The sequence below is a fragment of the Triturus cristatus genome, chromosome 1_2, assembly GCF_964204655.1.
Source record: "Triturus cristatus chromosome 1_2, aTriCri1.1, whole genome shotgun sequence".
NCBI lineage: Eukaryota > Metazoa > Chordata > Amphibia > Caudata > Salamandridae > Triturus > Triturus cristatus.
This window is the reverse complement of record NC_140580.1, coordinates 672,194,551-672,211,131: the sequence shown is the minus strand read 5'-3', so window position 1 is coordinate 672,211,131 and position 16,581 is coordinate 672,194,551. Positions and strand designations below refer to the sequence as shown.

General features: G+C 45.4%; 1 long non-coding RNA gene across 1 annotated transcript in view; it reads right to left on the bottom strand.

Annotated features, from left to right (window-relative positions):
- Positions 1-1,563: 1,563 nt before the first annotated feature.
- The window catches only part of LOC146867833 (uncharacterized), a 129,280-nt gene continuing 114,262 nt past the window's right edge, over positions 1,564-16,581 (bottom strand). Inside the window, exons 3-4 of the long non-coding RNA XR_014966145.1 lie at positions 8,009-8,032; positions 1,564-1,909 (exon numbers count right to left, since the gene is read on the bottom strand). This is a non-coding gene — a long non-coding RNA (uncharacterized LOC146867833). The remainder of the gene's footprint in view (positions 1,910-8,008; positions 8,033-16,581) is intronic.

Below are 16,581 nucleotides of genomic sequence, written 5' to 3'. Positions count from 1 at the left end.
ATGAGCTGTGTGTTCTCTGTGTGGGATGATATGCTAAGCCCATGCTGGCTGACAATAGCATTGAGAGTGGACATGTAGATATTGAGAAGCGTGGGTCTTAGTGACGGTCCCTAGGGTACTCCGCAGTTGGTCTCTGTGGGTTCGGAGATGGAAGGGGGGTCTGATCCTTTGGCTTATTGCGGAGAGGAAGGAGTGGATCTATGAGAGGGCGGTTCCTCGTATCCCCGGGTCGTGGAGTGTGGCATATGTGGTGCGGTGTGAGACAGTGTTGAGAGCTGCGTAGAGGTATAGTAGGATGTGTTGGCCGCAATATGATCCAGGTCAAGTGGCATGTGTATGTAATTATTGCCAGCAAGGTGTGCATTCTTGGTGCTGTGCTTGCTGCCAATCCCAGACTGGGAGTGGTCCATGATGGAGTTCTCTTCAATGAAGGAAGTCAGCTGGGTGTTTATGAGTCTCTGGGTGACTTTGTCCGCCACAGGGTGTAGGGAGATGGTCAGATAGTTTGTCTTGTCTGTTGGGTCATACTGCCAATGCGCAGATTTGTTCAATGTAGAGACAGGTCTTGACTGTCTTCATGAAGGTGTTCAGGGATGGGGTGCATGTGAGCTCTGCTGGTGGCTCATTCAAAGTATAGGATGCATGCAGAGATATATTTTCTTAATTGACCCCCATTTCACACCCACTTTTCAGACTTGACCCCCATTTCACACCCACTTTTCAGATTTGACCCCCATTCAACACCCAATTTTTCTATTTGCCCACAATTTCTCACCCATTTTTCCAATTTGACCCCCAATTTCACAACCACTTTTCAGAATTGACCCCATTCAACACCCAATTTTCTTATTTGCCCACAATTTCTGACCCATTTTTCTGATTTGACCCCCAATTTCACACCCACTTTTCAGATTTGACCTCCATTCAACACCCAATTTTCATATTTGCCCACAATTTCTGACCATTTTTCCGATTTGACCCCCAATTTCACACCCACTTTTCAGATTTGACACCCATTCAACACCCAATTTTCATATTTGCCCACAATTTCTGACCAATTTTTCTGATTTGACCCCCAATTTCACACCCAATTTTCAGATTTGGCCCCCTTTTCACAACCTTAACAGTGAAATTTAACACCGACTAAACATTCAAATTCATTATTTACCACTTACAAACCCCTACATTTCAAGATTTCATACCAAGTACACCCTGTGAATCATGATTTACATACAATTTGACACATCAATTGATGAATTGGGTGCCAGATTTTACCCCTTGTAAAGTCAAGTTGTTCACAATTGACACACTATGGCATCTCTGTAATGAGGGGACATACACACCATGATTTAACATTTGGGATCTTACTTGCAATTATTGTACAATGGTAACATTTCATTGAGATCTACTTATGCAGGAGAGTAATTTGCAGACAGGGTATGTGTGTTGAGTTTGTTTATTGTCACAAGCAGGTATTGTGGTAATTTTCCAAAGACCTATCTTTAGTTTTTGACATTCACAATGTGATGTGCTCACGGAAAGTAATTGTTTATTACACTGTCCATTCGGGCAATTCTTGCTGCAGTGGCTATGTGGTGGGGTCCACCTCGCAGATCTTCCTCATCATCGTCCGGTGCTGCAGGCACTTGGATCCAGGCGGCATATGTGCGCACACAAATGTTGTGAAATACACAACATGCTAGTATGATATTGTTTACCATTTCTGGGCTGTACAGCAGTTTGCCACCTGTGATTTCCAAGCAACGGAAACGGGACTTCAGCACGCCAAATGTGCGCTCCACGATACAACGTGTGCGTCAATGTGCAGCATTGTACTGCCTCTGTGCCTGGGTGGTGGGGTTTCGTATGGGTGTCATCATCCACGGGCAGAGAGCATATCCTTGATCACCTGTGACATGTAAGAGGGAGATGGGTTCATGATTCATTAGGCATACTATGTTGGCAGTGTTGACAGTTTAGTCTATAGTGATTTTTGCTATTTTCAGACTTAGGTTAGACATGTGTTGATTCTGGCTATTTAGTGGCATCAATGCTGAGTACATTTCCTCAGTGTTGATCCTCCAAACAGCCATTTTGCTAGTGTTTGCTGCACGGTTGCATCAGCGTCAATACAACTGTACAAAATGTGAATGAGACCTGCACCAAAAACACAGACTCCATCAGGCACCCTGGCTCTCCTACTATCTAGCGATGGCACTGATCCACACTCCTCGCAGTCACCGCCATGTGAATGTTCAAATGTCATAGGCCACGCCTGACACAGCTTACATTCAGACATGCATCTCATGCTGATGGCAGACCTGTGACACGACACAAGCCATGTAATTGTATGTTCAGAGCTAAAACAAAGCAACAGGCAGCAGCCACCTCACCTGCAGGGCCCACTGAGGACAGTGACAGTTTGCACACACCATCAACAACATCACATGACACGACGTAGACTTCCTGGACTGCGTCATCTGTCACGAGCAGAGCATCAAACTCACATAACACAACTTCGACCCTTGACCCTCTGGCAGGTCGCTCCCCACGCCGCACAGCACCACCTGTGTGCCCGTGCCCTCAGCCCGGCTGCCACTGCTGCTGACAGGGGTTCGAGACCCTCCTTTGCTCCCGCTCATGCTCTTGGTATTCTTCACTGTAATTGTTGGTGTCTTCTTTCCCCACCTGCGTCATCACTGTGCCCTTTGTCCATCTTTTTTCCTTCTGCATCCCGCGCCGTTCCACACCCCTGTTTCACGCCACTGCGTCCCCTGCGGCTCCACCCCCCACACGCTCCAATTCGTCCACTCCCCCCTCTCAGCTCTTCCCTCCCACACCGACCCCAACACCACCCTCAGAGGAACCCTCGTCTACAGATCCCCTGGACCATGACCACAGTTCAGCAACTCCATCGCCGACTTCGTCAGCACACACGCCCTCGCCTCCACGGACTACATCCTCCTTGGGGACCTGAACTTCCACCTCGACAACAACAAGGACACCAACTCCACCAACCTGATTGACAACCTAGCCAACCTCGGACTCAGACAGCTCGTCACAACACCCACCCACTCTGCTGGACACACGCTTGACCCCATCTTCTCCGCATGCCCCCACATCTCCTACAACCACACCACCGGACCCCACTGGACCATCCATCGCTGCTTCCACTTCACCTTCTGGAAACCCACCCTGCACCACTGCACCAAACAGATGCCTCGCCGCTGCTGGAGCAAAGTCACTGCAGACCAGCTAACCACCACCCTTGCCCGGAGCCCACCCTCCGACCCCACCGACCCCGACACTGCCGCCCTCAGGAAGTGGATCGACGACTGTGCCAACACCCTCGCCCCGCTCAAGAAACCCACCAACAGTCACACCAAAAAGAATGCCAGCTGGTTCACTGAAAGCCTCCAAGCAAACCTGCTGAAAGCTGGAAAAGAACTGGCTCCATGAACAAACACCAGACAGCTACGCAGCCCACAGGAACGCCACCCACAAACACCATAACCTCATCAGATCTGCCAAAAAGTCCTGCTTCAAAGACCGCCTAGACAACAACACACACACAACAGCAAAGAGCTCTTCAACATTGCAAAGGAACTCTCCAACCCCAGCTCCAACACCAATGACATCACACCTTCGCAAGACCTGTGCGACTCGCTGGCCACCTTCTTCCATCACAAGATCACAGACATCCACGACAGCTTCAATGCCATGACTGCCCCGACAACCACTGAGACCTCCACCCCCACGACCACCATCTGCACCAACCGCCTGCTCTCCTGGACCAACATCAACGAGGACGACACCATCAAGATAATGTACAACATCCACTCCGGCTCTCCGTCAGACCCATGCCCACAACACATCTTCAACAAAGCCAGCACCACCATCGCACCCCATCTCCGGAAAGCCATCAACATCTCCTTCAAGACAGCAACCTTCCCAGAGAGCTGGAAGCACGCCGAGATCAACGCCTTACTCAAGAAACCAAAGGCAGACCCCAAGGACCTCAAGAACTTCCGGCCCCTCTCCCTGCTCCTGTTCCCGGCGAAGGTCATCGAAAAGACCGTGAACAAACAACTGACCCTCTACCTCGAGGAGAACAGCATCTTGGACCCATCCCAGTCCGGGTCCTGCAGCAACCACAGCACTGAAACTGCCCTCGTCGGTGCCACTGATGACATCAGAACCCTGCTAGACAACAGAGAAACTACGGCCCTCATCCTCCTGGACCTGTCAGCCGCCTTCGACACGGTCTGCCACCGCGCACTATGAGCATGCGTCCATGATGCCGGAATCCAAGAGAAGGCCCTGAACTGGACCACCTCCTTTCTCTCTGGCAGAACACAGAGCGTCCGCCTCCCCCTTTCCACTACGATAGCCACCAAGATCCTCTGCGGCGTACCCCAGGGCTCATCCCTAAGCCCAACGCTGTTTAACATCTACATGGCACCTCTCGCCCACATCGCCTGACTGCATGACCTCAACATCATCTCCTACGCCGATGACACCCAGCTGATCCTCTCCCTCACCAAGTACCCCCACACTGCCAAAACCAACCTCCACGAAGGAATGAAGGCCATTGCCGAATGGATGAGGAACAACCGACTGAAGCTGAACTCAGACAAGACGGAGGTCCTCATCCTCAGATCCACCCCTTCAGCCTGGGACGACTCCTGGTGGCTGACTGCACTGGGAACAGCGCCAACACCCACCAACCACGCATGCAACCTAAGGGTCATCCTCAGCTCCACCCTCTCCATGACTAAGCAGGTCAACGCCGTATCTTCCTCCTGCTTCAACACCTTCCGCATGCTCCATAAGATGTATAAGTGGATCCCCACCGAAACGGGAAGAACAATCACACTGGCCCTCGTCAGCAGCAGGCTGGACAACCGAAACGCACGCTCTGCAGGAGCTTCGGACGAAACTCCTGAAACGGCTTCAACGCATCCAGAACGCCTCTGCATGCCTGATCCTCGACATCCCTCGCTGCAGCAACATCACCCCCACCTAAGAGACCTGCACTGACTCCCCGTCGACAAGAGAATAACCTTCAAGCTCCTCACCCACGCACACAAGGCACTCCAATACACCGGACCAGTATACTTCAACAGACGACTCAGCTTCTACACCCCAATCCGCCAGCTCCACTCCGCCGACCTTGCCCTCGCCACAGTCCCCCTCATCCGGGAAGCGACCGCCGGCAGCAGATCGTTCTCCCACATCACTGCCAAGACATGGAACACCTTCCCCATCCACCTACGGCAGACCCAAGACCTGCTGACCGTCAGAAGACTCCTCAAGACCTGGCTTTTTGAACAGTAGCTGCATTCCCCACCCTCAGCGCCTTGAGACCCTCACGGGTGAGTAGTGCACTTTACAAATGCTATGATTGATTGATCGACAATACAACCACACACCGGACTGGGATACCATTGAAAATGACTTTGATTTGCTACATAGATGTTTAGAAGCTGGGGGTTACTCTACGCAGTGGAGCCTGTAGACCTCATCCTCGTACACAATACATCAGCATGTAACACGAAGTGATGTGCCCATGCCTTTTTGCGCCCCTCCATCGGTACCTAGGCAACGTCTTTACATCCTCCCTCTTGATGGGTCAACATGATTGTGTATTTTGGGCATGTGGTGTGTTCAGTTGGTACTTACCGACAAGCAATGAATTTCCATATGTGCCATTCTGGAAGCGGTGGTTTATGATGCAGTATCCAAAGATGAATGCATCATGCACACTCCCTGGGAATTTGGCAATGACATTTGTAAACAGTCTGCGGTGGTCCAGTATTGCCTGCACATTCATTGTATATGTGTGCTTCCTGTTGCGGTATATGTGTGCGCTATCCGCAGGGGGCACAAATGATACATGTGTGCAGTCAATTGCACAAACCACCTGCGGGAAGCCAGCGATGGCATAGAATCCTTGCTTGATGGCAATCTGCTCCTGCACAGTGTTGGGGAAGTGAAGGTGCTGGGGAATCAGGCTAAGTATGCCATCCAAGACAGTGAGGAGGAAGGTTGAGAAGGCTGCCTGTGATACTCCACCAACTCTGGCTAGTGTTAGTTGAAATGTCCCAGAGGCCAAAAAGTGCAGCACAGCAAGCAGTTTTGTCAGCGGAGGGGTGTTGGTTCTCCGCTGTGTTGGTGGCGTCAGCCTGTGGGCAATCAGGGTCAGGATATGCTGGGTGGATGTCCTTTTGATCCTGTAGTCGGCTATGACTTCCTCTGGCCTTAAGTCTGCGAGGCAGACACGTCTACGCAGTGCCCACTGTCTTCTTCGTCGCTGCATCGGTGGTGGTGGTCCTGGGGGTGGTGGCATTGGCGGTGGTTGTTGTTGTTGCCTTGGTGGGACTGCAATCTGCATAATGACTACCTTCATGGCTTCTTTGGCTGTTCTGGGAAAGCTCGGGCCTAATCTCCCTTATATACACCGACTTATCTCCAGTATAAGTCAGGTTTTTATCAGGTGTTAATAACTGGAGTTAACGGGAGTTAGTGTGACTTTTTTTGTAGCTAAGCGGGTTAGCGATAGCATTAATAATAGTGAGAAGCTGTGTTAGCAAACTTTTTTGTGAAATTTCAGTCAGGAACACCTACTTTTCATGTCATTAGCATTGAATATCACTGCCGTGCAAGGCGATAAATTTCCGGTCGCTATCGCCGGAAAACTAACTCTAAAGGGGGTTAGCAATGCCTTATTGATAGGGCGATAAAATTATCGCCGCTTTATCGCCAAAAACTGACGCTAACGCGGCAAAAAATCCCTTGATGATATGACCCTAAATTTTTTAATAATCAGTAGTACGCAGCCAAGATTCTAGGCAAAGCGAAAGTTCTGCAGGGCACAAGTCCTAAAAAGAGAAGTGGGGGGACCAAGTTAGGCAGTATACAAGTGATATCATGGCGGGTGACATCACAGTGTCTGACATCGCACGTGGCATCACAGGACGTGACATCACAACCCATGACCTCACAGGTAGTGACATCAGATCTTAAGACCTCACATATGTTTAGCAGGTCTATCATGACTAGATTTGAGCATATTACAATATTTAACAAATGAGATTTTGCGCTAGGGTTGTGCCAAAAAATTGACACGCCTGTCTTGCTTTCTCTTCGGAACACCTGAGCAAGACTTCAAAACACCAGGATACAATGTAGTCACTCTTCAAAATAGAACTCTACACACTTTAGAGTACCAAAATACAACATAAACAAAAGGCCAACACAAATTTGCTAGGTAAAGAGGAGTATTTATTTCAGCAAGTTCCCATATGTCAAATAGCAATAATGCACATATAAAATAAATGTAGATAGTAGATGTAGATGCACAAGAATAAATGCACAGAAAAAAAACTGCATGTCCACAAGAATAGGGAATTAGAACTTAAAATACTTTACCGGTTGTCTGTTTTGCATCATCCTGCCAGCACGACTGGGGAACCCGGTTGACAGTCTTGGCAGAAGCTCTTCAACCGGGAAAGGTCTCTAGGTGGTGCGTCCACCCCTAGAAGAGTTCCTGACAAAACGCCAAGAGGTCTTCATCTTTATACTCTTACTAACACAGAGAAAGGCTTCCAAAAGCTCGCCTCACTTTATCTGCACTGTAGGTGCTGGCTGCACTGTCTGCGTTGAGGTCACTCAACGGAGCTGGCCCGGCCCCGATAAGAGCTGAGGCAGAATTCGTAACTTTCTCATCCTTGGGCTACATAGCCCACACTGTCGATTCTAGCAACTTATCCCTCCCGCTCGGTGAAGTGAAAAACAAAAACATTTCTGTGTTTGTGTAAGTAACCTGGGGCCTGCCTGCCTCTGCCGCTGAAAGGCAGGGTAAGGCAGAAACAAGATGAAACCATGCTCACAAAATGCAGTTAAAAAAAATGAGTCACTCATCAATACAAATACATGATCTCAATTACATGTAGTTGACTGTAGCATTACACTCCACCCCTTGACCATTGACTAATAAATAGCATACCTTTCATGCGAAAACGTCATGGTTCTAGGATGAAACAAGGTACAAGATTAGGCACACATTGCATACAGCAAGAAATAGATATCAAAATACAAATTATAATAAACATGACACTTAAAATACAATACACAGTAAAGGTATACTGTTTCTGTGGGTGACAAGGGGGGGAGTGCAAGGAGCAGGCCACGGCAGTGGTGGCTATTTTCTGTAAGGTGCTAGGTAGAGTAAAGATTTGTGTACTCATCCAGGGATAGGTCCTATAAGGAGCAAGGGCCCTCACACACCCGAGGGGTGTCATGCTTCGTCATAGGGCAGCTCCTTGTTGGGCCGGTGCTGCAATGCCCAACGGGCTCCCCAAAATCAGGCAACCATCTAAATAACCAATCCCACCACTCCTTGTCCACAGCCTGTTTCACTCCCTTGACTAATTCATCTAAGGCATTCAAATGTGAATGGATGAAAGTCAAAGTGGAATGGTCAGACAAATTAAAACAGCAAAAACCTTCAAAGTCTGCACAGCCATGGTTATGTTTTAAAAGCAAATAATCAATAGCAGCCCTATTTTGTAATGTGGCTTTTCTTGTTCCCTGAACATCTAATAGCAATTCAGTTAAAGCAGCAGAAGTTTCATTTATGTTTTTTACCATTAAACATGCAAGCTTGTTTATTATCCTAGTATTGTACACAGTTAACCCAGGAACGCCTACAAAGGATCTAGCTAGACGAATATATTCAGTTTTGAATAACATGGTAATTTCAGAATCACAAAAAGTGGCACAACGAAGAGGACCCCTGGGTAATGATAAACAGGCAGAAAAATAAGGGAAGCAAAAGCAATGCCAAAAAACAGAACAAACTGCCTGAAAACGTTTTAATTGGCAGAGTACCTTGCCCTACTTCAAGGATGCTTGTCAAGTCATTGAGGAGTTTTAGGGTCTATGTATATGTCACAGCCACATTAATCATGTATATAAGGAGTCATCAATACCTTGATCCGGACTTTTTCAAAAATAAAAGTTACTTATTATAGTCATCATCATATGAAAATACATATATCTAAACATATCAAGTACACAACATTACAGAATTTACATAAATAGCACAGAATTAATGTACCATACATTTAAGCATCATGGAGCCCTTCCCACTAATACCCAAATTCAAACGCCCATACCCATTCATTCAATAAATATTCTTACAAATGTCAACAGCCAACAAAAAGATAAGACAACAATAGGAAAAAAAACAATATTCAACAAAGTGCACAGATGGACAAACAGATATGAACAAAAAAGAGAGAAAGACAATATCAAGATTCAATTATTTTACATACATATACATAACAAATAGCGTCTTAAAACATGATTAGTTAACATTTCATACATTCTAATAATCTAGTATTGTTGTCTGAAGATGCGCCGACGTGCATTTCATTGAAAACCTAAACTTTTGGTCACACCTTCTTCAGGGCTCTAACAATAATCAGTAATAGGATACTAAAGGGTTGCACCTGATAATAAATCTGAAATAACAGGGTAGAATCGTCAATCCATGTATTCAATTATATATTCATACACCTGGACTCCAGAGCATGGTAACGTAGAAATGGTGTACAGAAAGAAAATACAAACTAAAATTTATAGCCCCCAAACGATCCAAGAAGAGAAGAAAATAAGAAAAAAAGTAGAAGGAAAACATAAATAAGAATCCAAGGAGAAGCGGCCATGCAGTGCCTGAGAATTTCTCCATGTGAATGGTGGTAGTGATCTTTACATTTCACCCAACCAAATCCCAACCCAGGGTGAGATATCACCTGAGTATCTTACATCCCACCGTGGATATTATTATAATCCATTTTAGGAGACAGCTGTGGAGGCCTTTCCGAAAATTAGACTTATACCTGGCTTCAAGCCTATCATGGATAGATAAAGGCAAGGCTGCCCTCAAGCTTATGGATGAGGAGGGAGCTCAATTAAAATGCTGTATCCACTGCTCTAGCAGGTATCCTAATAAAGTGCAAAACTTCTGGTTGAGGTTATATTGCTAAAACGCCAGATTTATCCACAAATGGAGTATAATTAAGGAGTTAAAATACCTTAGTGGTGCTAAAACTCACCACTGGGACTCTGCAATGTAATGTAAAGAATGAAGTAGGGGTGGATCAAAACTAAAAGCGCTGCTCATACGGTGTAAAGACAGATAGAGGCTGAATCAATCTCTTTGCATCTGGGACAGGAAAAAAATGCACCATCTGTAAGGACACCAAACAAAGAATGGGATGTACTATTAAACCCTAATGGAAGTAGTTATAGACATCTACCGATGAGATAGGGAGATAATTAGGCCAAAGCCTAATTGCTATAACCGATGGAAATAAGGTCCCCGACTGAATATCAAAGTCAAATGTGACTCAAGATCCTGACAACAGTGAATTAAATCTGCAGGGCTATGCGCCGAACCAATTGACCCGGCGGGTAGTGGGTTAGACAGCCAAGTCAGTTAGAGACAGACAGGCAGCTAACAGCAAGCACAAGGAACAGACAAGGGCAGAGATCCTCAATGGATGACCGGAGTGGTACCTAGATAGTGGCTTCTTACCTGGCAAATTAGTACAGTGGGGCAATAAAAACATCATGTGGCAATGGATTGTGGTGGCCGCCACACTCAGAAATGACCGCACTCTTCATGTCCTCATGAAAATACGTGAGCCAGGTATCCCGGCAGGCCAGGGAGATAACAAACCCAGTCCTCAGCAGCTCCAAGGTACCAAGTAAGACAATTCTGTTGAAGCCATATTGAAATGAACCAAAGATAATAAGAATGCAGATGCTTTAGAAACAAATGCTAAAAAAGCCAAGATCATAAGCAGAACTAATGAAAAAATCTAAAAATGTATATATATATATATATATATATATATATATATATATTATTATTATTTATTTATTTTTTTCACTAAAAAACCATAGGTTTTAGGGAGAGTTATAGTTAGTTGGACATTTCACTTGTACAAAACCAGAGAAATTCCCCCTTTATAGTTAGTTCAGCTAACTATAACTCGCGCCCCGCAATGCACTGCTGATGACGTCACATGTGACATCACTCATGACATGGTCAGTGACATCACTGATGACATCACTGATAACAACTAAAATGACATCACTGATGACATCACTGATGACATCATCCAGTGACTGCGTCTTTCTGTAAAGTTTAAATATAGGTAATATAGGTAAAGGCGTATTGAAGAATGAGAGGGTGTATGTGTCTGAATGGATGATTTGGTAGGTGTGTGACTGACTCTATAAGTGAGTGATTAAACGTATCTTACTGAACGCATGGGTTAGTGACTAAACTGTGTGAATGTCTGTATCCGTTTGTCTGTTGGTGTGTAAGCGGCTGCATGGGTTTGTAAATAGCTACATGAGTGTCTATATGAGTTATTGATTGGTTGTCTGAGTATCTGTATGGGTGCCTGAGTGTTTGTGTGGGTGGGGTGTGCGTGACTCTGTGCATAGATGTGTGAGTGGGTGATTCACTGGGTGCATGGTTTCAAGAGTGCATCTGTGATGGACTGTATGGGTAGGTGAATGTGTGTATGGGTGTGTTAGTGAGTGAATGTATATCTCAGTGGTACATGTGTGAGTAACTACATATGTGGAAGGCAGTATATATGTGTGTTAGAGTATATAAATGGCTATAAGTGAGAGTGTGTGATTATGAGAGTAGCTGTATGGATGAGTGTGTGCTTGTGTCAGTGACTGTATAAGAGCATAAGAATGTGCTAGTATTTGTATGAGTATGTGAGCTGGTCTGTGTATAACTGTATAGGTGAGTAAATGGGAGTGTGATAAATTATTTGCATGACTGACTAGATGTGTGAGTACCTCTATGAATGAGTGGCGGTGTATGAGTGTCTATATAGGTGTATGAGCGTATATAATAGTCCTGTACTGAGTGACCATAAGTATGAGTGACTGTACGGGTGAGAGGATGGATGTGTGTGTAGACCTAAGAATCAGTGAGTGGGTATGTAGTTATTGATGTTGGAGTTTATATGGTTTTGAGAATGGCAGTCTGTAATTTAGAGTGGGTGTATCAAAAGTTATATTGGGGTGTGAGAAGATGCATGAAATTATCAGCAGGATGATGTCATCAGTGATGTCATCAGTGATGTCATTTGAGATGTCATCAGTGATGTCATCAGTGATGTCACTGACCATGTCATGAGTGATGTAATATGTGACGTCATCAGCAGTACATTGCGGGGGCGAGAGTTATAGTTACCTGAACTAACTATAATGGGGGAATTTCTCTGGTTTTGTACGAGTGAAATGTTCAGCTAACTATAACTTTCCCTAAAACCTGTGGTTTTTTCAGTGAATTTCTAAGGTTTTTTAAATGCTAATTTCTAACTATAACTTTCCCTAAAACCTATGTTTTTTTCTGTGAATTTCTAAGGTTTTTTAAATGCTAATTCCTAACTATAACATGCCTGAAACCTATGGTTTTTTCAGTGAATTTCAAAGGTTTTTTAAATGCTAGTTTCTAACTATGCCTACAGAGGTAGGACATGTGATGAAAGAAGAAACAATGCACAGAAAGAAAAAAAGGAGATGCACAAAGAAGCAACAGAAGTCCACAAAGACGAAGAAAAGTGCAGGAAGAAGAAGAGATGTGCAGAAAGAACCAACAGAGGAGCATAAAGTCCTCCTATACCCACAACTTTTTCAGACGGGTACTGGTGGTAACTGACTCTGACTAACCAGGCCTAGACCCAGTGCTATGCTAAAAGACACTTAGAATACAGTGAAAACACATACAGACACACGGGAACACTATGCGTTGGGGGTACCCTGTGATTAGCATGACCTCCTCTGTAAGTCCCTAGTACATGATAGGGCAGGGGGATTAAAACTACCTCTTAAAATGCACCACGGGTGCGTTTGCACACCGTGGCCGTTTTAAGTTGTGGGATAAAGTCCCCTTGAATCCTGAGTGTCCCTGGGGTCCAATTAGCCCACCAGGTACCTCCAGTAAGTGCCACAGAGCTGCGTTGCAGAGAGGTGTAAAAAGGGGCATGGCCTTGACCACCTCTCTGCAATGAAGCGCAGAGGCGCTTACTGGAAGCTCCTGGTGGTCTAGTTGGCCCCCAGGGGCCCTCAGGATTGAAGGGGAATTAATTCCCCAACTTAAAATGCACCACAGGGTGTGTTTGTATACGTCACCTCAGGCCCTGCCCCCTCCCTTCACCACTGTGCAAACGCACAGTGGCGCGTTGTGAGTTGGAGGATTAAGTCCTATGGAAAATAACATGGAGAAAACGCATTTTGGGACCATCTTTTTTCTTGGCCCCCGCTTGGCGAATCACCCCGAAACTTTCAGGATATGAGCTGACTGGACCAACGTTTTGAAAATTTTGCGAAGATTCGTCAACCGACGCCAAGGTTATTGGGAAAAGAATAAACGCTTTTTGAATAGAAACAAGGTCCTAACTATAACTACCTACTGGCGACCGCCAGTAGGTTATATATATATATATATATGATGAAAAAATTGAAAAAAGATAATGGAGAGAAATAGAGAAAATTATAGGAAAACATTGTAAATATTAAGAATGGGTGCAATTAAATGAGGAAGTATACCTACGGCCAAATGCAGATTCTTCTCTTTACCTGGAGGAAATATTGTGTGTATATCTATATCTATATCTCTATATCTATATCTATATATATATATATATATATATATATATATATATATATATATCACAGAAAAAAAACATAGGTTTAAGGGGCGTTATAGATAGCTGGACTTTTCACTTGTACAAAACCATTGAAATTCCCCCGGTCAGCTAACTATAACTCGCGCGCCCGCAATGCACTGCTGATGACGTCACATATTACATCACTCATGACATGGTCAGTGACCTCATTCATGACATCACTGATGACATCTCAAATGACATCACTGATGACATCATCCAGTGAATGTGTTTTTCTGAAAATTAATATGTTTTATATATGTATATCTCAAGGTCAATGGAAGAATAAATGGCTATATAAGTGTCTAAATGGATGCTCTGTTTTTCAAAAATTGATTGTATAACTGACTGATTAAGTGTACCTTAGTGAATACATGGCTTAGTGAGAAATGTTTAAATATGTAAATATCTGTATCTGTCTCTCACTTTGTGTATAAGTGGCTGCATGGGTTGGTGAGTAGCTACATGAGTGTCTCTATAGGTTATTAGTTGTTTTTTTGAGTATCAGAATGGGTGTCTGTGTCTGTATGATTCGGTGGTGGGTATTACGTAGTGCATAGGTGCATGAATGAGTGACTCACTGTTTGTATGTGTTGAAGACAGCATGTGTGCAGGACTGTATGGGTGGATGAGTGTGTGTATGGGTGTGTTAGTGAGTGAATGACTGTCTCAATAGTGTCTTTATGATTAACTACATATGTTTTAATCTAGTATATGTGACGATTGGTGTATATAAGTGAGTATATGTGAGAGTGAGAGATTGGAAGAGTTCCTGTATGAATAAGTATGTTTCTATAAGTGATTGTTTAAAAGAGTAAGTATGTTTAAGTTTCTGTAGAAGTAAGTGTGGTGGTGTGGGTATAACTGTATATGCAAGTTAATGGATGTTTGATTCTTTATTAGCATGAGTGACTATGTGTGTGAGTAACTCTATGGATGAGTGGTGTTGTGTAACAGGACGTATAGGTGTGTGAGTACATATGATGTGTGAGTACATATGATGAGTGAGCACATGTATGAGTGACTATATAGGACTGTTGGTGAATGAGTGGATGTGTATGTGGATCTTAGAATTGATGAATAGGTTGTTGTAACTGTGGCCTGTGGCTGCTTTTAGTTGGAAGATTAAGTTCATTTGAATCCTGAGGGTCCAACTTGCCCACTAGGTACCTCCAGTAAGCGCCACAGAGCTGCTTTGCAGAGAGGTGTAAAAAGTGGCACGACCTGGACCACCTCTCTGCAACACAGCGCAGTGGCGCTTACTGGAAGCACCTGGTGGGCTAGTTAGCCCCCAGGGGCCCTCAGGATTGAAGGGGAATTATTTCCCCAACTTAAAACGCACCATAGGGCATGTTTGCACACATCACCTCAGGCCCCGTCCCCTTCCTTCCCCACTGTGTAAACACGCCCTGTGGCAGTTTTAAGTTGGGAGATTAAGTCCCCTTGAATCCTGAGGGTCCCTAGGGGCAAAAAAGCCCACTAGGTACGTCCAGTAAGCGCCATTGCAGAGAGGTGTAAAAATGGGCATGGCCTGCACCACCTCTCTGCAACGCAGTACAGTGGCGCTTACTGGAAGCACCATCTGGGCTAGTTGGCCCCCAGGGTCCCTCAGGATTGAAAGGGAATTATTTCCTCAACTTAAAACGCATCACAGGGTGTGTTTGCACATGTCACCTCAGGCACCGTCCCCTCCCTTCACCACTGTGTAAACGCGCCCTTTGCCGTTTGAAGTTGAGAGATTAAGTCCCCTTGAATCCTAAAGGTCCCTAGGGTCAAACTAGCCCACTAGGTACCTCCAGTAAGCGCCACAGAGCTGCGTTGCAGAGAGGTGTAAAAAGGGGCGTGGCCTCAGAACAAATGTCTGCAACGCAGCTCCCTGGTGCGTACTGGAGATACCTGTTGGGCTAGTTGGCCATCAGGGACCCTCAGTAAAGAAGGGGAATTAATTCCCCAACTTACAACTCGCCAGGGGGCGCGTTTGCAGAGTGCTGCAAAGAGGGGGCATGGCCTCGGCGCGATGCCGGTCTTTTCTTTCTTTTATTTTTTTAAGAAGGGGGGCTGTGTGGTCCCCCCTTCTTTTTCTAATTTATTGGCCCTGGGGACACCATCCCCAAGGGCCTGCCCCTAATTGTTTTTTTAGAATAAAAAAATTTGGAAGGGGGCCGCGAGGCCCCGCTCCCAAGGCCTTAATCGGGCCTGGGGACCCCAACCCCCGGGGCATGGGCGTTGCCCCCCTCCTCAGGCCACTTATAGCCCCGGGGACCCCATCCCCCTGGGCCGGCCTTTGTTTTTTTGTTTTAAAAAAATATATATTTATAGAAACACTTAGGACATGCTGGACAAACCGTACGTACCTATCACCATGACGTTTTGCGTGATATTCATTAAAAGGTGACTATGCATACAATGAATCCATGTGGAATGAATTTACACCACTAGTGAAGCTCTGACGTGTCTGACGCCATACCGTGCCTAATCCCGGCACCCCCGCTGGTGGGTACTCTCCAAGTAGACACCCTTGTCGTTTATTTATACAAACATGGGTAGCTATTGACGGGCACATTTAATACACACGCACACCAAGCCATTCAAAGGGGATTCGACAAAAATTCGCCCAAAATTATGCAAGAAACCCCCCTTACGGTTAATAAAACACACATCCACTGCCGCATGGGTAATATTTTTTATTTTACTCTCTGGAAAGGAGACGAACCTCACTTGAGAGTCACAGCACGCTCCTGGCTGAGCCCAATGCTGTGTTACACCCACCAGTGCCCACCGAGTGCCACACACCTCTGTGCTGTATTCCATC